At 46.3% G+C, this 21,919-nt stretch overlaps 1 protein-coding gene across 4 annotated transcripts in view; it reads right to left on the bottom strand.

Moving 5' to 3' along the window:
* PRKCSH (protein kinase C substrate 80K-H) overlaps positions 1-21,919 on the bottom strand; it is a 1,389,498-nt gene that overhangs the window by 394,437 nt on the left and 973,142 nt on the right. The window lies entirely within an intron of this gene.

Below are 21,919 nucleotides of genomic sequence, written 5' to 3'. Positions count from 1 at the left end.
CCATCTTGTCAGACCTATTAAACATTTGCAAGTCTAATGGTAGTGTGAAAACCCGTTCAAGGGATCTCAGTCTCTTTTGCAACATAACGAACATGTTGGAGGGATCGTTGTGTATCACAGAGACTGCCTCTTCTACGGAGTAGACTTCCACTCCACTCCACATAAATCAAAATACTTTTCTTACTCTAGCCAAAGTCATTTTGAAAATGGATGGAAAACTCAAATCCATCCGTGGTTTAGCATCCATGTCCCTCATGCACAGGTGCAACAAGTAAACATCACAACATATCCTTGCTCTGCTCCCCTCTGGGTTATTTGTATACAAAATATAAGGACTAAACTATTATGGGAATATAGCTAATAGCCTTTCTTTAGATCCTCTCAGGTCAAAAGCCTAATAACAAACTATAACCTATAAGGATAGTCAAAAGGTGGTTGGGCTTGTTTCACTCCTTGAAATCCAGCTGAGATTTATTTTGGCATTTCTATTTTTATAAACGAGTTCCCTTTTTTTTTGGGGGGGGGGGTCATCTCTTACCAAAAAGGGATTTGCCTTAGAAGAATAATTCCTTTGAAACTAAGGGATAGAAGAAAGGAAGATCTGCTCAAAATCCTGAATAATCATGCCCCTCACTTGTAAATTTTGTTAAAAAAGTCAGCTGCAGCAGTACCATAGAAAGAAAATCAAAGTCTGGACTGAACATCCTCTAGTAAAAATTGCATTCTAAGCAAACAAAAGCTTAGAAAAGTACATCTAGCAGCTGCTCTGAAAGATGCACCAGCTACATCATTATCTGCATTTAATACAACAGCTGGCTACTTGAGAAGAAGGATTCAACAAGAAAAGAGGATACATTTTGCTGTTTGAGTCTGGCATATCAAAAAGTAGCTTATGCACATCCCCATGACAGAGATATCCAATTATGAGAGTCTGATGGTTAATGGCACAGAACAGACTGGCTGATGTCAAGACCTTTTTCCCATATCTATCTATAGCTCTGCCGTGCTGATCATTGGGCAAATCATTAAAAGAAGGAAGCTTAGGTTAATCTGACACCAGGGGTGGATGAAGGATATCTGCACAGAAACCTGTGGGAGTCAGGGACCTTACAGAATCTGTCAGGTTTTTCAGGGACAGGAGGCTGTGATTCTAGGTTAAGAAAAGCAGTGACAAAAGTCACCTCAAACTCTTCCAAAACAGAAGGAATGGCAGACTGTTTAGGAATCATATTACATAATGGCCACTTTTTTTTTTTTGACATCAGACACAAACTTGCCCTTCCACTAAAAATGCTGCATCATCTTTAATACGGTTTTCACAAAAAGCTCTTCTTATGGGGAATCGGGTGACATGAATGTTTCCTCTTTAGATGCAAAAGCTACAAGGGAATGTATGTGGGAAGAGTAGGCCAAAAAATTATCAGGATCATAGTCTTCTTCCTCAGAATAGTATCCTTATGCCTATTTTGAAGGGAAGGCACAAGCAGAAGAAAACTACTGGGGAAGTTTAAAGGCCATAACTTTAGACAGTCACTGAGAAAAATCAAAGCACTCTTTCTGAGGATCTTTGACTGCCTGTACATTTAGTCTTCTGCTTCTTTTTGGCAGGGACAGAAGAGTGCCCAAAAGGGGAAGGCCCCGACCCTTGATGTACCTTGATAAGGGAGCCAGGGACTTCTACCATTAGAAGAATTTGAGGAATACCCTCAGGTTTCCTCTGATATAACAAGTCTTGGTTTCATCTTTCCCAGCCAAAGCAGATGCCTTCCATACATCACATTTTCACTTCTAAGTTGATATGAAATGACCTTCCTTTTTATCTGCCCAAAGCAATCAAAACTGGCACAGACTGAAGTTGAAATGCACAGAATGAAGTTGAAATGCAATTTTAGTGTTTGCGCTGGTGATGTTCTAAGGCAATTCATGCCTGTACATCCCTTATGTTCCTCCTATCTCATTTATTTTACCTCTTGTAGATAATGTGCACTGCTGTCTATGTGGCTCATGAAAAATTGTAGTATATTCAGCCCACTTGTTGCCACACCATTCTATCCATGGACGAAAGCGCTTAACATACATGCAAATTAATGTGTTCTGGTTTTAATCAGTTTGCCAAATAAAACAGTTGCTGCTCGCAACCTTCTGCCATGGATTTGTTACAGAGATTCTCACCATTTTGAAGATGAAGCTGATGCCTCAAGAACAGTCCACGAAACAGAAAAGCAGTAGGAGAAGATATGTACACCACCTGGAAAGTTGTGGTTCAAAGAACAGATACAGCAATCACCAGATGAAGTTTCTTACACAAGTTAGGTCTGCAGGTTGCAGTGCATAAGCATGACATGTACCTCTCCCACTGCAATGGTTAAAACTCATCAGGTAAACAGAACTCCACACTGTACTTAGGAGATTCCAATCAATGGCCACAGCCTCTTTGGTGGAAGTGAGCTGGGGCAACTTACTAAGAAACAGACAGTGGGGAACAGCAGACAAAGATGAGTTCAAAATCTTATGACATTGTTGGTAAAAAATGATAATAGCTTTCATGTTGTATCTGTTTATTATTCATTCATTGACATTTGATTACTGGGAAAGTTCAACTGGGTAAGAGCACATTTTCACCAGAAGCCCGGGGAGAAAAGCTCCAAAGAATTTCAAAATTATTACGTATTATAAGGACACATCAAAACTTGGACTGCTTTACAGAAATAAAAAATACCTCAAAAATGACTCTACCTTCTCTTGTCTATGCGTTTCTTCTTCCCACCCTCCTTCTATGCCTCCCCTATCTTGACCACCCTACAAATCCTCTCAAATCCAAGCTTGAAATAGCCTACAAAGTTGCCAGGTCTACCAATAACCAACCTTACAACTTTCACCATCCCCTTTCTCTACGAACCCTACACTGGCTATAACTCCCCCATCTAGTCTTACTCCTCCAATTGTCCCAGATTCACTCCAACTTAAACAAACCCTCCTCCTGCCTTGCCATCTCTTCCCTTATCACTATAAACCCCCTCCCGCACTCTTCAGAACTCTGATCAGTTCCAGTAGCAATACACAACCCAAAGAGAGCAACAGGACAACACTTGTACAGCTACGCAGTTGCCCTAGCTCGGAACAAACTCCCACTAAACATTAGAAATCTGCCCCATACCCATATTTTCAAGAAGGTATTAAAAGAAACCCTACTAAACCTCCTGGATCTGTTCTTGCCAAAAGCCCTGCTTAACATCTTCCATCTACTAACTAACTGTTTCTGTCTACTACTACTCCATACTCTAAACTCCCCTAATTACCACTCTACTCCCCTGACTGACTCCTACTTCTCTACAGCTCACTTCTTTACCGTATGTTCATCTATTAACCCCCTTTTACAACCTTTCACATCATCTTCCCCACTTACTGAGACCTACCTCATATCAAACTACATACTTTCAACAACATTTGTTAAGTATTTAATCTAACTTTTAGGTGTATTCTGTGCATTTAAAACTCAGCTGTGATTGTTATCCTCTGTTATACCATTGTTTTTGTATTTGCGTCTGTATGGGGCTTTTCCCCTGGGGCCTCCTCTGAAAATGGGCTACTGCTCAGTCGGACATACCTGGTTAACAAATGTTAAAATAAATAAATTAATCTATTAAAACCAAAACATTTTAAGAATAATGTACAGTCTTTAGAAACAATACAAAAAAATACAGTTTGAATAATTATACCAAATTAGACACAGTATGAGTTGTGTACACGTACCATAAATGTAGATGTCCAAGTGTATTCACTGTTGCAGTCATTGCAGTTGGGTTATCTGCCTGCAGGTAGCCCTCAGCTGGCCTGAATACCAGAGTCTTGGATTCCTGTGTCGGATGATGTCTCTTCTTCCATGACGTCAGGTCATCAGGGGTATAAAACATGCAGCCAATGCCATTACAGATGTCAGGTGCCCCCATAATGGAAAGCAAATATATGTTACACCTCCAACAAAACGCAAATACACCAGAAAGCTCAAATACACCAAACAAGGATGAAAGGTAGAGCCAAGAGTCAGGGGGTTGGAGGGAGAGTAAGCAGGACTGCAAAAGTGAATACACTCGAACATCCACATTTACAGTAAGTATACACAACTGTACTATGTTCTTCATGTTTCACTGTTGCAGTCATCATATTTGGGTTGATTCCCAAAGCTAAGGAAGGGAGGAAGAAGTTAGAGAGCCTTAGGACTAGCTATTAAGCCCTGCAGTACTGCAGTGGCAAAACCAGCCCTGGATTTAGAAAAAATAGGCATGTGGTAATGCTTGATGAAGGTATGAACAGAGCTCCAGGTAGCAGCTTCTAGGATGTCCCTGGTAGGGACCCCTCTGAGAATGGCTGTAGAGGTAGATGCTGCCCTGGTGGAATGTGATCTTATCCCCTGTGGGGTAGGTTTTCCATCGTGCTTATAGCAGAAATGAATACAATGGGCTATCCATTTAGAAATGGTTTGCTTTGAAATGGCCTTGCCCTCTGCCCCTGCAGCAAAGCCAACTAGCAGCTGTTCAGATTTTCTGAGAGGCTTAATCCTGTCCAAGTAAAATCTAACTTGTCTGTGCACGTCCAAAGAGTGCAGAATTCGTTCACCTTTGCTTTGTGGATTAGAGAAAAAGGTAGGCAAATGAATGGACTGATTTAGGGCCACACTAGACACCATCTTGGGCATAAAGGAAGGATTGGTCCTAAGGGAAACCCTGTCTGCATGGAAGATAATGAAGGGCTCCACTGCCATGAGGGCCTATAATTCAAACACTTCTTGCTGAAGTGATGGCTAGAAGGAAGGCTGTTTTCCAAGAAAGGAATTTCAACTCTGCTGTTGCAGCTGGTTCAAATGGAGGGAGCGTGAGCTTTTCCAATACAAAGTTAAGGTCCCAGGCTGGAGTACGGGCTCACCTGGTGGGGTCTTACATTTTTAGCCCCTCTGAGGAACTGCTTTAACAGGGGGTGAAAGCAGAGGGGTGGGTCAGTATTATAATGTGCTGAAACTGCAGAGGCATGAATTTTAATTGAAGAGATGGATAGACCCTTGTGGAGCATTTCTGTTAAGTACTGAAGAATATGACGTAAACTGAGCACCACAGTGCCCATACCCTGGGTCTGGCTCCAGGAACAGTATCTTTTCCACTTTTCAGCATAGGATTTTCTAGTATTAGGTCTCCTTGCTTCCAGAATGACCTCTAGCACCTGCTTACTGAGGGATGCTATTGGAGAGCTCAAGTAATTAGCCAGGCAGCAAGGGTCCGGGTTTGAAGCTGAGGGTGCAGAATCTGGCCTGCCTGCTGGGACAGCAGGGAAGGTGTCTGAGTTAGGTGCCATGGATCCAGCAGTATCATGCTGCACAAAAGGGAGTACCAGTGCTGGCGAGGCAAGTCTGGTGCAATAAGAATTGTCCTTGGTTTGTTCTATTTGATCTTTAGCAGAAACTTTGAGGGGAGAGGCAGAGGGGGGGAAAGGCATAAACCGAGAGGCTTTCCCAGGTAAAGGACAGTGCATCCACTTTCCAAGCCTGGCTGTTGGAAGTCCCTGTGCAGAATATGTCCAACTGGTAGTTCTGGGGGAGGCAAGCACGTCTGTCTCTTGAGTCCCCCATTTGTTGCTCAAGAGGTTGAATATTTTTTGTTCCTTTTTCCATTCGTGTGGGTCCATGAGATTTCTGCTTAGGTCGTCTGCCAGTGAATTTAACTTGCCTGGCAGGAATTGAGCTTGTAGGTGCACTTGGTAGCTCAAGGCTGTGTTCCACAGAGCCATGAGTAGTCTGCAGAGAGGGTATGAGTGGGTTCCCCCTGCTTGTTTATGCACTACATAACTGTGGTGTTGTCTGTCTTTACCAATAATTGTCCTGGAAGGATGTGGTCCTTGAAGGCTGTCAAGGAATTCTGTACAGCTAGCATCTCTTTTTGGTTGATATGCAGGTGCATCTGACTCTGGTTCCATTTGCCCTGAATGCACTGCCCTGCCAAGTGAGCCCCCCCATGCATAGTGTGATGCGTATGTAGTCAGGGTTTGGGCGGCAGGGGGTAGATTGAAAGGGAACCCCTTTGTTGAGGTAGCAGGCCTCTGCCCACCAAAGGAACTCTGTCTTTATACAAGGAATGATAGGAATCATTGATTCCAACTCCTGAGAATGTTGACACCATAGGCTTTTTAGATACCATTGTAGTTTCCTCATACGCAGTCTTGCATATGGAATTAGTAGAATGCAAGAGGCCATGAACTCCAGGGCTTGCAGAATTTTCCTTGCAGACAGCTGGGTCTTTGTGGCCAGCAGTTTGAAGTAGGCTGTCAAATAAACTTGTTTCTCTGGCATTAGGTAAGCCATCTGGGAAGTTGTGTTCAAGCGTTTCTCTGGCGTTAGGTAAGCCATCTGGGAAGTTGTGTTCAAGCTTGATTCCAGGAATACAATCTGTTGGCTGGGTACTAGATGAGATTTATTTTCGTTTATGGTGTACCCCAGCAAGGTTCAATGTTTCTTTACAAATGCCAGATGTTTTAATAGCATGTCCTGACTTTCTGCCTGAATCAGACAATCGTCCAGGTATGGGTATATTTGAATATTTCTCAGCCTGCAAAATGCAATGGCTGGAGCTAGACACTTTGTGAATACCCAAAGGGAAGTGCAGAGAACTGAAAGTGCTTGGAGCCTCCTCTGAAGCGTAGGTATTTCCTGCAAGATTCCCTTATTGGAATGTGCAGGTAAGCTTCCTTTAAGTCTAAGGTTGCCAACCAGGCATCTTTGCCTAGCACAGGAAGCAGCTGCTGAAGTGTTAGTATTTTGGGATTACCAAAAAGGTGTTTAGAATAGAGAGGTCCAGGACAGAGTGCCAGGCACAGTCTTTTCTGGGTACCAGGAAAACTCTTGAGTAAAAACCTTATCCCCTTTCTTCTGCTGGGACAGGCTGAATAGCCTTGATACTTAGAAGAGAGAACTTGCTGTTGAGCCTCTGCCCACTGAATCGGGGGTAGGTCTGGCCAACCTTATAGGGTTGGCAAGATGTGAAATTGGAATCTCTATCCTTGGAAAACTATATTTAAAACTCATTTGTCCTGGGTAATGAGTTTGAAGTTTTTTGCATGTAGGGCGAGCTTTCCTCCTAAGGGAGCAGGCAGTTGGAGCAGGGCTTGGAAGGGTTAAGGTTAAGTCATTGTGACATTTTTCTATAGGGGGTGTCTTACTACTTCCAGCTTTGGAAGTGGGAACTCCCACTGCTTAGGCCTGTTTGTAGCCTGAGACTGTAACCTAGGTGGTCTGCTGTCCCTGGGTTTGGACTGAGAAGGCCTGGAAGAGATTGGAAATAAACAATTATTAGAAGGCCAATGCCTACTAAATCTGGGAGGTTGTACTTGCAGGAAATCTTTAACAGTTTGCATAGATTTAGCTTTTTCCTCCATCTTTTTAAGGACGACTTCTGCTCTGTTGCCAAACAGGTGGTCTTGGTTTAAGGGAGCACCCAGTAATTTAGCTTTAACAAGATCTGGCAAGTTTTGCTCCTTAAGCCAAACATGCCTTCTAAGTACAGACACAGTGACAGCAGCCCTGCAAGATGCTTCTAAAGAGTCAAAACCACATTGCAAAGTATGTTTACCAACTTGTTCAGCAGAATGCATTAAATCCTGTAAATCTTTATGTTCAGCACAATCAGGAATCATCATCATTTTCTGTTTAAGCAGTCCCATAGTATGCTGCTGATACTTTAACATATGAAATTAGAAGTTATGTACCTACCATAACGTTCCATGTTAGTTGTCTTCTTCTCGCCTTCTTTCTTGCTGGATGGGTTCGGAGCCGATCCTCGGCTCCGACTCGGCCACTCTAAAACCTCGAGAGCTAGTTCCACTGGCTCGAGGCTCCCCTATATCCCACAATGCTAGGCGGTAACCTCCTCAGATCTCATTTGTAAGCTAGGCCCAGCTAGGAAAAAAAAAAAAAAAAAGGATAACCCATATATATATATATATATATATATATATATATATATATATATATATATATATATATATATATATATATATATATATATATATATATATATATATATAGAAGTGGTAGAAAATAAAGGTCACAAACAAACTCCTCTAGGTCTGTCCAGGCTAGGGGGAAGGAGGGTGGGACGCAAGAAAGAAGGTGAGAAGAAGACAACTAACATGGAACGTTACGGTAGGTACATAACTTCTAAATGTTAAGTTGTCTATCTCGCTTTCATTCTTGCTCGATGGGACCGCTTCCCTAGCACCTTGTCCCGGGTGGTCTATCGGAACAGACTCGAGTACAGTGGAACCAAAGTTGGCTCGGCCTCTAGAGGCTAAGTCCAACTTATAATGAGAAATGAAGGTATGGGGAGAAACCCAAGTAGCTGCTACACAAATGGAATCAATAGGCAGTCTGTCTTGGAAAGCTATAGATGTAGCTAAAGCTCTAGTTGAATGAGCCCTGGGTTTGGTTGGCAATTGCTGATGTCTGATCTCATACACAAATGTAATCAATGAAGTAAGCCATCTAGAAAGAGATACTTTAGAAACTGGAAGGCCCATTCTGCCTTCTGCATAGGAAACAAACAGTTGATCAGACTTCCTACATTGTTTGGTCCTGTCCAAATAGTACCTAAGTTGGCGATGAACGTCTAACGAATGCAATTTTTGTTCTGATCTGTTGGAATAGTTAGGAAAAAACACAGTAAGATCAATGGCTTGATTCAAATTTGCCGGAGAAACTACCTTAGGCAAAAAGGATGGGTTGGTACGTAAGGACACCCTATCCTTATGAAACAAAAGATAAGGGGATCGACTACACAGAGCATGAATTTCAGAGACTCTTCTGGCTGAAGTAATAGCTACCAAAAAGAGAGTCTTCCAAGATAGCAATTTCACTGAGCATGAAGCCGCAGGTTCAAAGGGGGGAAGAATCAAGGATGTCAGAACTAAGCTGAGATCCCAGAGAGTAGGAGGATCCCTGATAGGAGGTTTGAGGAGAAAAACTCCCTTTAAAAAGGCCTTGCAGAGTTTGTGAGACATAATGGAGGACTCTGAGATTCCAACATGAAAGTTGGATATAGCTGCCAATTGAACCTTGATGGTAGAAGGAGACGAACCTGAGTGGAAAAGTTCGGCTAGAAAATCTAGAACTGAATTAATGGAAGCAGTGAAAGGATCTATATCCTTTGAATGCGCCCAATAGGAAAAACGTTTCCATTTACTATGATAAATCTTCCTAGTGGAAGATTTATGAGAGGCTATTAAAATATCTCGGACTGAGTGAGATATTAGGGGAAGCCTGGCTAGAGTTGGAATTGGAGAAACCATGCTGTGAGGTTCAGAGAAGGGAGGGAGCAGTGCAACTGACCCGACTGGTGGGTCAAGAGGTCTGGAACTGGGTCCAGATGCCAGGGTTGCTCCAGCAGATAACGGTGAAGAAATGGGAACCAAATCTGTCGAGGCCAGTAAGGGGCAATGAGGATCATGGAAGCTTTCTGAGCGATGGCTTTCTGTATTAGTTGAGATATCAGAAAGGGAGGGAAGGCATACAAAAGTCCCCGGGGCCAAACGTGGACTAGAGCGTCTCTGCTGGGATGGCCTGGTTGGGGAAAGAGGGTGAAATAATCGTCGCACTTGCTGTTTTGGGGAGTAGCGAAAAGGTCGCAGCAAGGCCGGCCCCACTTTCGAAAGATTTTGTCCAACACTGAATTTTTCAGAGACCACTCGTGAGGCATGAGAATAGCTCTGCTCAATTTGTCCGCAATTACATTGGACTTCCCGGGAATGTGCGTTGCTAACAGAAACCGCTGAGAAGAAATCACCCATTGCCATAGTCTGAGTGCCTCTCGACATAGGGGGTAGGATCTGGTTCCGCCCTGTTTGTTGATGTACCACACTACAGACATATTGTCCGTCTGAATTGCTATAGTCCCTTTGGGAAGAGAGTCTTGTAGGGCTTGCAACGCTACAAGCACTGCTCTCATCTCTAGGACATTTATGTGCAAGTGGTGTTCGAAAGGTTGCCATATGCCCTGGACCGTCCCTGCCCTGGTAATGCCCCCCCCCCACACCCGATCAGGGAGGCGTCCGTTGTCAGTGTAGCAACTGGAGGGGGAGGAACAAAAGGTCTTCCTAGGAAGAGCTGGGGGGATGTGATCCACCAAGAAACATGATTCCTGCACGATTGTGTTATCGCAATGGCATGGGACATTGGAAGTTGTTGGTACGACCATTGAGTGAAGAGCATCCATTGCAAAATTCTCATATGGAACCTGGCTAAAGGAAGAAGAGGGATAGCAGCCGCCATTAACCCTAAGACCTTCAGGACTAGTCTGACTCTGATTTTGCTGCTTTGCAAGACAAGAGAGACTTGTCTGTGTATGTCCGCTATTCTCTGCTCTGTGAGTCTGGCTGACATGCTGACTGTGTCTAGATTTGCGCCTATGAAGGTAATAACACGACAAGGCGACAAAACAGACTTTTCGTAATTTATTGAAATGCCTAATGTCTGACATGTGTGAAAGGTATAGTCTCTGGCGAGAAGCAGAAGATGCTTGGTGGGGGCTGTAAGGAGCCAGTCGTCTAGATATGGAAACACCTGGAATCCTTGATGTCTCAGATGAGAGGCGACCACTGCCATACATTTGGTAAACACTCGGGGGGGCTGTAGTGAGACCAAAGGGCAGGGCCCTGAATTGAAAATGACTGGTTCCCAGCCTGAAGCGGAGAAAACTCCTGGAGCGTTGATGTGGTAGTACGCATCCTGGAGATCTATAGAGCACATCCAGTTGTCCCGCCCCAAAAGGGGTAGAATGGACTGCAGCGTGACCATCCGAAATTTTGTTTTCTTGACAGACTTGTTCAAGTTGCTGAGATCCAAAATGGGTCTCCAGTCCCCTGTTTTCTTTGGAGCCAAACAGAATTTGGAGTAGATTCCGGATCCTTGTTGGTCTGCTGGAACTGGCTGAATGTTTGCAAGCAGCTTTGATATTTCTAAAGCTGCTTGCCCCCTTTGACTGGGTGGAACGTCTGGAAGGGATTTTTTTGCTTGGTTTGGAAAGCGAAAGAACGGGATTGTATAGCCTTCGGAAATATTAGTCTGTACCCACTTGTCTTGAGTTAGGGATTGCCAGGCTTCTGGGTACAGAGATAATCTTCCCCCGACTGCCTCCGAAGGTGGACAGTCGGGCAACACCTCAGGGATGCTGAAAGGGCTTGTCGGAAAACGTTTCTCGACTGCCCTGATTCTGCGGGCCCCCTCTGCCTCTAGGGCGGCGTCTACCATTACTGTTCCCCCCTCTGCCTCTAGAGGGGAACTGACTCTGTGCGTCAGGGAATGCTCCTTGAGAATGTTTGCGGAACCACATCTTTCCCCCCTTCTGGCCTTTGGGGTAAGGCCTAGAAGGGGTAGAAAAACGGACTCCAACGGCAGAAAGAGTCTTGCCTTCCGTCTCGCACCTAGTCAGGGTTTCCTTCACTTGAGGACCAAAGAGGGATGATCCATCAAACGGGGAGTTAGTGAAGGATGCCTTGAAAGGGTCCGCAAAATTACATAGCTGCATCCAGGCGTGCCGACGTAAGGCCACACCTGTACCTGCCGCTCTACTCGCTCCATCAGCCGCATACGAAAGGAGGCGCATGGAGGAGTTAACTATTGAATTGAGGGTAGCCAGCTGAGAGTTCATCCTGTCCTGAAAACCCGCAGCTGTTTGGTCCTTTAACATTTCACTCGCTTCCTTGATCAAATCTCTCTGGAGATGAGTGAAATGACACAGGTAGTTCAGCGAGCGCATAGAAAAGGTCGCTGACGAGAACATCCACTTCCCGTACCTGCCCATGGGTCCTAGACTCCTTGTTAGGAGGATGGACAGGCACTGAAGGATCTGCTAGCTCCTTCTTGGTGGCTGCAGCCACCACCATAGCATCCACAGACGCCTTTGGTCAAAAACTCCTTGTCCTTGGGGGCGGTGATAAACTTTGAAGGTCTCCTGGGGGTGGGATCCACAGAGTCAGGAGCCGTCCAGGCCTTTTTTGCCACCACCTGCATAAGGGGGTCAAAAGGAGAGGACACCCAGGAGGTGGAAGGGCGAGAGCCAAACGCCTCAAGATACACAGATTCATCCTCTGAAGGGTTGAGGGCTGGCCAATTCCCCCTCTGTTTTAAGATCTCGAGGATGTCTGCAAAAGAGACATCTTCAGAGGGGGGACGAGGGGAACCTTCAGAATCCTCTAAATCTGTCAGAGGTGACAGACTCAGGGGAGTCGATGTGCTTCCTCTTGCACTGCCTCTTCCTAGGAGGCTCTTCTACCGGGTCAGGAGAGGCCTCAGAAGAGGAGGAGATCCCCACTGAGGATACTTGAAGAGCTGGCTCTCTGCGATCCGGGATGAGAGAGTGAGCAGAAATCACCGGAGGCACCGTGGAGGGGGGGGGGCAGATGGAGCAGACTGTGGGGTTGAACCAGGTTCTAACACGCTCCTCATGACCTCGAAGGCACCCCTGTCAGGCAGGGCCAGAGGTCTCCACTCCGAAAAGCTGAAAACCTCCCCCGGCACCGACAGTGATGGCTCCGAGGCCGATGTCGGAGCTGAACTCACCAACGCTGAAGCACCGAGAGGGAGAGCGGGGTGCACCGAGAGGGAGAGCGGGGTCGGACAAGGGTCCGATGTCACTCGCCCCCTCGGAGCAGACGAGGGAAATCCGGTGCCGAGATTCCTCCAAGGAAGAAATCGGAGCAGACGACGGTACCAAAGACAAAGGTATCGGTTCCGACGCAGCCACAGTCTCGGGTCCGAGCCGCCCCGGCTCCGAACTCACAGGAGTCGGAGGAGGAATATTCTGAATGATGGGATTAGCCATCGACTGCTGAGTCGGGCTTTGAAGCATCTGGGCCAGTGCCTCGGACTTAAGAAGTCGACTCACTACTCTCTGAAGGTCATCATCAGAAAGTCTCGACGACCTAGAGGAGTGAGATCTATGGCTCCGTTCAGACAGCAATGGAGATGCTGGAGCCGAATGAACGGAGCCGATAGATGGTGACCGGGACCTTTTTCTGGAGGTCGGTTCCGACAACCTGATTGGTGCCGACTCACCAATGTCTGCCTCTGCTCCGGCCGGAGCCGAGGAAATAGCAGGTACAAGAGTTCGAGAGTCATCGGCTCCGGCCGGAGCCGATGTTCGAACAGCCTTCGAAGCCCCAGAAGACGACTCAGAGACCGGAGCCGACAGTCTGGTAGGCTTAAGACTGAGTCGGGGGACCCTCAGGCTTCAATAAGTCCCTTAGAATGAGCTTATTTTTGCACTCCTGCAGGACTCTAGGGCTGAAGCCATGGCAAACATCACATTAGTCTTGCAGGTGCAAAGGTCCCAGGCAGTACACACAAGAAGTGTGACCGTCTGTCAGAGACATCTTCTGACAGCACGAGTCACACTTCTTAAAGCCTGAGACCTTTGAGTCCTTAGACATGTCTAAGAGAGGAAGCGTAACCACACAAACACACACGCACACACCGATTACACTTGGAAATTAATTTAAACTAAATTAAATTAAGTTAGACAAATAAATCCCTATAAACACAGTCACTCACTACTAGGATGGGAGGGACTGGGCCTAAGGCCCAAGGGAAAGTGAGTTTTAGGAAAAAGATACAAAATTTACTGGGAATGGAATTTGACTACTCACAGTATAGAAAAACTAACTTAAAAAGGGAAAAAAGCTAAGAAAAAACTAGTTTCTTTTCAAAAACTAACCTGAGCCGGTAGGAACGCACCTCGATCGCTGTAGCAGCAAACGAGATCTGAGGAGTTACCGCCTAGCATTGTGGGATATAGGGGAGCCTCGAGCCGGTGGAACTAGCTCTCGAGCTTTTAGAGTGGCCGAGTCGGAGCTGAGGATCGGCTCCGAACCCATCCAGCAAGAATGAAGGCGAGATAGACAACTTAACATCTGGCAATTTAAGGACCTAATGGCCAAAGTAGCAGAAGTGTATACCTTCTTATCCCATCTGTTCAAGGCCCTGGAATCTCTATCAGAGGGGGTAGGATTTTTGGCAGCAGTAGCCTTAATGCCCTTTGGTCTTTGTGGAATGATCTCTGGATCCACAGTAGGATTCTTGAAGAGGAGCTTGTGAGAGTCAGGTACTCTAATACCAGTCAGGTTTTCTGGGAGCAGGAGGTAAAGTGCCTGGGGCCAGGCTAGATTCCAGGAAGGCATCATCTACAATGTCCAGAACAGGCGGGATAACTAAAGGCCTGTGTTGAAGGAGGAGTAAGAATTACCTAAGCCTCTTTTTGGAGTCAGAGCAATCCTGGCTTTCCCAGCAGAAATGCTCCCTAGAGTGTGCAAGGTTTCAACAAAAGAAAAATCTTCTGGAGGGGAAGCACAGGAAATGGAATCCTTTGCATCAGAATCCTCATAGATAGACAAGGGCAAATCCTGGTCATCAAAAGAGAAATTTCAGAATCCTGATCAGAAGAATCAGAAGGAAAATCAGTTCTTGGTCTCAGAGTGGGAAGGCTGGCTTTTCCCAATTAAAGTAATAAGGTCTTCAGCCATTCTAAGCATTTGTTTTTTAGGCATATGGGCCTGACCATGCAGTTTGGACATCGGTTTTCTAGGCGTGGGTCGAGTTTTAGGCCTTGATGCAGAAGACGGCTTCAGTTTAAAATGCAAATCTGTAGGCCTGAATAAACCCTCAGAAGCCAGTGCTTGCACAGCGGCTCCGGACCCATCCAAGGTAGAGACATCCGCAGGTTCCATAGTCAAAGAAGCATCTCGCAGCATACTGGACTCCGAATGACTCTCAATAGAGGCCTGCGAATCTGAAGTAGCAGGTTTCAGGGGCTGCGAAAGCACCTCACTGAGCACCGGCGAACTGGCGACTAGCTTAACGGAAGCGTCATCGGCAGTGTTGAACATATGTGGTCTGCCTCTATCTTTATCCTTATGTTTTTTCGGAATATCGGTAGTCTGATAGTTTACCGAAGCCATTTCTGGATAGTTAAACAGAGTACCAAAATAATTTGCTGCGAAAATTAGACAGACGACTAAGAGTTCGGGGGTTGAATAAGGCACAAAAGCCTAAGCAAGGAATGCAGTATGAATGAAAATCTTTATGAGGTATTTGCTTTCCACAGGTAAAACAATTAACTTTTACTGACATCGGTTAAGAGCAAGAAAAAGGATCCCCAACAGGGTACTTAGCTTTTTTCAAAGACTTTGGTTCTGAAACTTGAAAACAAAAATTTCAGGAGTCAGCCGACTGGCACTTGCGAACTGCTTCTGCTTCAAGCACTGCGCGGCAAGAAAGACTGATGTAATGGCGTCGGCTGCATGTTTTATACCCCTGACGACCTGACGTCAAGGAAGAAGAGACAACATCCGACGCAGGAATCCAAGACTCTGGTATTCAGTCCAGCTGAGGGTTACCTGCAGGCAGATAACCCAAATGTAATGACTGCAACAGTGAAACTCGAAGAACATCATTGGTTACAAACAGATACAATTTACAGGACAATGATTTAATACTTAAGAAATTTTAGCCAGTGTATAAAGAAAGTAAAGGTAAGTCAGTGTGAAAAAAACCAGGAACTGCAATACAAAGTGAGAGAAAAGCAGGCTTATGGTATAATTTAGAGAGAAAGATGGGAGAGAAACTTGACAGAAGTAAGGGTGTGAGTGAAAAAGGGAGAGCACGAAAATGCAAGGTATGACTAGGTATTTATTCACATTTAGGGATTTAGTTTATCTTAGTGTTGAGCAAAAATAGAGCCAGCCTTCAGCTAGGAAGCATTTCAGAATAGTTTTGAAGGATGGGAGGATACTGAATTGATGGACAGAGATGAGGAGTTCCAGGCCCTAGCAACATGGTACGAGTACAGACCATGCCCAGCAGATGTGATAGGTTTGTGGACAGAGATTTTGCTCATTGGATCATAATGCCTGATTGGGAACACAGTTGTGTAGAATGCCATTTAGTGCTGGACAAGCAGATAGATTTCTGGATAATTTTATGGGTGATTAAGAGGCTGTGTATATGTTAGTTGATGGTGTAGTTCTAACCAGTTTAGGCTTTTTAGTGTAGACAGTGGTGGGTTCTGAAAGGGGTATTTGCTGCAAATTTAGAAACACTGTTATAGCATTGGTAGAGTTTTGATTTTTGTGATGCCTGACGGTTAATAAGGATAGGAACACCATAAAGTGTGAAGAGAAGATTAGTGGTAGCTTTAGTTTTGTACTTAAGTGCAGTCCAAAGCCTTCAGCTCTGATGTAGAGAAACGAGGAGCTCTGAGTCTGACTCAGAATATCCATATTTAAATAACAGACCCAAACAATGAAGGAACCCCCTTCTGGGTGGTGACTGTTGTAATGAGGTGCTTAAATGCTGGCTCAGCCATCATAAATAAGACAGGTCTCCTGTCCTGCCACAACACCCCCTGGATGCCAAAGGCTCTGAGGCAGACTAAAATGAAGAGGAATTACAGGCCGAGTGACCCCAATGGTATCACTCGCACATAAAACCACACATCAATATTAAGTGCAAATCATGCAAGATGTGGAGAGGAGAGAAAATTAATCTAAATGGTGGAAAACACATTCCCTATCATTCTAATGGTGGGGTAGTAAGATACCAAGATTTCCTATTCTGCTTCTTGGGATATGGGACACGAGACACTGAAACGTAGCAGGGGTACCAAAAAAAGAAGTTATGTTCTTACCATAACATTCCATGTGGAGTGTTCATCTCGCCTTTGTTCTTACACATGGGTGTCGGAGCCGATCCACGGCTCCGAGTCGGCCGCTTAGCAAAGCTGTGCATCCAGAAGAAGCTCGAGACCAACCTACCTCCCACAATTCCCTCTGTCTTTACCTCAGATCTAGTTTGCAAAACAGCACCAGATCCAGCAACAATAATGTAAACATCCAATACATACATATACACAAGGAGCGTAACTCAAACCAGTAGCACAACAGAGAGACCAGCAGCGGGAGATAAACAGACCAGACCTCTGAACTGGACATTCTTCCTGACCTGAGGGTGGGAATGTAAGAACAAAGGCGAGATGAACACTCCACATGGAACGTTATGGTAAGAACATAACTTCTTTATGTGAGTGTTCAATCTCGCTGTTTGTTCTTACACATGGGTAGCGTCCCTAGCTCCGTGACCCTGAGAGACTTGCAGAAGAACGTTCCTGAGCACAGTGGAACCAAAGGTTGCTCTGTCCCTGGAAATCCTATCCACTTTATAATGAGTGATGAACGTATGTGGTTTAGACCAAGTGGCGGCCGCACAAATAGTGTCCAAAGGTAGGCGGGCCGCATGAGCCAAAGATGTAGAAACTGATCTAGTAGAATGTCCTTTTGGTTTGGTGGGCAAACTCTGACTAGAAGCAGCATAAACGAAGGTAATACAATCCGTTAGCCATTTGGAGAGAGTACGCTTCGTCACTGCCATGTCCTTTTTGTTGTCCGCAAAGGCTATAAAGAGCTGGTCTGCTTTCCTATGATCTTTCTTTCTATCTAGATAGAATCTGAGTTGTCTATGAAAATCCAACTTGTGCAACATATACTCCAGCTTATTGGAATGATTTTTGAAAACTGTGGGAAGCTCAATGGATTGATTAATGTTGTTAACTGAACAAACCTTGGGAAGGAAAGAAGGGTCGGTGCGTAAAGATACCCTGTCCGGATGAAACATTAAATATGGCTGTTTAATGGAAAGAGCTTGAAGTTCCGACACTCATCTGGCTGAGGTGATAGCTACTAGAAAGAGAGTTTTCCAGGACAAGAACTTTAAGGAACAGGAAGAAGCTGGTTCAAAAGGTGGTAACATTAGCTGGGATAAGAGGAGGTTTAGATTCCACGGAGCTGTAGGAAACCTGACTGGTGGTCTAAGATGAAAGGATCCTTTCAAAAAGGCTTTACAAAGCCTATGAGCCATAATAGGTGCTCCATTCTCTCCTACATGAAAGTTAGAAATAGCAGCCAACTGAACCCTTAAGGTGGCAGTAGAGGCTCCCTGGTGAAACAGCATGGATAGGAACTCTAAAACTTTTAGTGGAGCTATTAAGGCATCTAAATGCTGTGCAGTCGCCCAGTATACAAAACATTTCCACTTACTAGTGTAAATTTTTGTAGTGGAAGCCTTATGAGAGGCTACTAGAATGTCTTGAACTGCCAGAGAGAGAAGATCAGACCTGGCTAAGAAGGGAAGCGAAGCAGCCAAGCTGCTAATCTGAGGGACAGGAGCGACAGGTGGGGAGCTCCTGACGAATGAGTCAGTAGGTCTGGCACCGGGTCCAGAATCCAGGGCTCCCGTATTTGGTGTGCTTGAAGAAAGGGAAAACAAATCTGACAAGACCAGAATGTGGCAATGAGAATTACAGTCCTTTCTAGATCCTTGGCTTTCTGGAGAAATCTCGGTATCAGAGGTATAGGAGGAAAAGCGTACAGGAGACCTGGGGGCCAATCGGGAATCAGAGCGTCCCTGGGGACATCCCCTGGAGGGGGTAACAGGGCAAAGTAGCTTCTGCATTTGGCGTTCATTGGAGACGCAAACAAATCGCAGCAAGGCGGGCCCCATTTGCGGAATATCATTTCCGCTATTGTCTGGTTGAGGGACCACTCGTGAGGTAACAGGATGGCTCTGCTCAACCTGTCCGCTATAACGTTGGATAACCCCGGGATGTGCATTGCTATCAGAAAGCGACCCATGGACTCTGCCCATTGCCAAATTCTCATGGCCTCTCTGCACAACTGGTAAGACTTGGTTCCTCCTTGTTTGTTTATGTACCAAACTACGGACATGTTGTCCATTTGAACTGCAATAGTCCCTAGAGGTAGAAGGGAGGAGAAGTGTTGCAACTCTAGAAACACTACCCTCATCTCCAGGACATTGATGTGCAGGTTGTACTCTAGATTGGCCCATTCGCCTTGGACTGTCTGCCCCTGAAAGATGCCCCCCACCCTATCAGGGAAGCGTCCGTCGTCACTGTGGCTGTTGGTGTGGGTAACACAAACGGTCGGCCGCCGATGAGATTGCGATTCTGTAACCACCAAGACAGGTGTGCTTTGCAGGTGTTTGAAATGTGAAATTCGTGTGTCAGCGGTAACTGTTGGAACGACCATTGTGCGAACAGCAGCCATTGGAGAATTCTCATGTGTAGTCTTCCCATGGGAACTGCAATGAGGGAAGCTGACATGAGTCCCAAGACTTTCAGAACTAGTTTGGCTGGGGATTTCTTGGACAACAAAAGGAGAGATGTGTTTTTGTAGGGAAGCTATTCTTGCAGAGGGGAGCCTTAGAAGCAAGGAATGGGCATCCAAATCTGCCCCTATAAATGAAATATGCTGTGATGGCTGTAAGGCAGATTTTTCGAAATTTATCAAAATCCCTAGGTGAACACAAAGGCTGAGTGTGTATTCCCTGGCCTGTATCAGTTGACATTCGGTGGTGGCAGTAAGGAGCCAGTTGTCCAGATATGGAAACACCCGGAATCCTAGGCGTCTCAAGTGAGACGCTACCACTGCCATGCATTTGGTGAAAACCCTGGGGGCTGAGGTTAGACCAAAGGGCAGGGCCCGAAACTGAAAGTGGCTGGCTCCCAGCCGGAAGCGCAGGTGATCTCTGGACGCTCTGGCCATTTTGATGTGGGAGTATGCGTCCTTGAGATCTATTGAGCACATCTAGTCGTCCTTCTGTAAGAACGGAAGGATCGATTGAAGCGTGACCATCCGGAACTTTTCTTTCTTCACATAGGTATTGAGATTGCTTAGGTCCAGAATTGGCCTCCAGTCCCCTGTCTTTTTTGGAACTAAAAAGAACCTTGAGTAAGTTCCGGATCCTCTTTGGTCCGCCGGGACTGGTTGGATGACCCTTTTTTTTAGCAGCTTTGAAATTTCTATAGCTGCAGGTTCTCGCAGATGGAGCGGTACATCTGGGAATCTTTTCTGTGGTAAGGGGGGAAGTAGAAATGGAATTTTGTAACCTCTGGTAATAATGTTTTTTACCCAATTGTTTGAAGTAAGACTTTGCCAGGCCTGAGGGTATAAAGCTAAGCGACCCCCGACTGCCTTCAGAGCAGAACAGTCGGGCCTCCTCTCAGGAGTGCTGGAAAGGCTTCCCAGGGATAGTATCCCTGTCGCCTTGGTTCTGCGGACCCCCTCTGCCGCCAGGGCGACGTCCTCCACTTCTGCCCCCCCCCTCTGCCTCTGGAGGGGGCATCACGCTGTGTGCTTGGGAAAGAACCCTGGGGTTTACGAAACCACATTTTCACACCTCGTTGCCCTTTGGGGTACGGTCTGGATGGGGTGGGACTCCGACAGCAGACAGAGTCTTTCCCTCTTGCTCACACCGGGTCAGGGTCTCCTTTACTTTGGGGCCAAACAGAGTGGCACCATCAAAGGGGGCGTTAGTAAAGAAGACTTGAAGGCTTCCGAAAAGGAGCACAGGCGCATCCAGGATTGTCTACGAAGAGCAATCGCTGAAGCCGCAGCCCTACTCGATCCTTCGGCTGCATACGAGATAAGCCTCATGGACGAGTTTACAATAGATGTAAGGGTATTGAGCTGTGCTGTAACCTTATCCGAGACAGCAGCATCTGTAGTACCCTGGAGGGTATCTCCCAACTCTTTGACTAGATCCCTCTGTAAGCGTGTGAAATGTGTCAAATAGTTCAGCGATCGCATGGAAAAAGCTGAACTGAAAATGCGCTTCCCATATCTGTCCATGGTCCTAGAATCTCTGTTAGGAGGATGGACAGGCGAGGAAGAGACATCTCCTTTTTTTGGCAGCTGCCACCACCATAGCATCCACTGGAACTCCCTTTGTGAGGTATGCCTTATCCTGAGGGGCCGTAATATATTTATTAGGCTTTCTGGGAACTGGCTCCACTGTGTCAGGTGTCTCCCATGCCCTTCGAGCAATTAATTCCATTAACTCAAGGCGGAGTGACCCAGGAGGAAGAAGGGCGAGCACCGAACACCTTCAGCAAAACTGACTCATCCTCAGAAGGGGGTAGGGCTTGCCAATCACCTCTCTGTTTTAGGATCTCCAGGATGTCAGAGAAGGAGACATCCTCCGAGGGTGATTTTGGGGACCCTTCTGACTCATCTAAGTCAGTGTCTGATGTTAAGGACTCTTGTGGAGAATCCAAGTGCCTCCTCTTGCACAATCTTTTCCTCGGGACGTCATCGGGGGGGGGCATCCGATGAAGCCTCCGAGGAAGAGGGGGCTCCCTCTGGGAGTGGCTGAGACACTGGTGCTCGACACTTTTGAGTAGCCGTAGGTGCAGAAGAGGACAACGGGCCTTTATGGGAGGGAGACGTTGCTTCTGCTGAAGTAGTTGTCTGGGAAGACAATACCTTCCTCATAAGGTCGAAGGCCCCCGGACCCCGAGCCGAGGAATCCCCCAGTTCCGAAGAACGCGGAGGTATCTCCGACGCGGAAGCCAAGGGCACCGACCCAGAGGATGGAGACGAGGTGATCTGTGCCGAGAGGGAGAGTCGGCACCGAAACATCGGTTTGGCTCTCGGTCCCGGACCCAAGGCTAGATAGTTGGCTCCGCGAGTCCGGTAGTGGTTCCGACAGAGTCAAGGTCAACGGTACCAACGGAGAAAGAGACGGTTCCGGCACCAAAGACTCCACTATCAGCAGATCAGCATCTCCCGGCTCCGAGGGCTGAGTAGGCCTCGGAGGAGGACCAGATGGAGATAAGGGAAGGCCTTCGAGTCTCAACCTCAACTGAGAGGAGACTGCAATGAGTTTGGACAGGGCCGTGTTCTCCATCAGCTTCTGCACTACACGATCTACGTCGGTGTCGGAGAGGGGCCTGGAAGACCGTGTCGAAGGAATCGAGGACGGTGCCGACCTCAAAAGAGCAGGAGGTGGCAGTTCCGTCACCGGTTCCAAGACCCGAGG

The sequence above is a fragment of the Protopterus annectens genome, chromosome 9.part0 (assembly GCF_019279795.1).
Source record: "Protopterus annectens isolate FY-2018-M chromosome 9.part0, PAN1.0, whole genome shotgun sequence".
Taxonomy (NCBI): Eukaryota; Metazoa; Chordata; order Ceratodontiformes; family Protopteridae; genus Protopterus; species Protopterus annectens.
The sequence above is the reverse complement of the archived record's forward strand: the minus strand, read 5'-3'. Positions and strand labels throughout refer to the sequence as shown.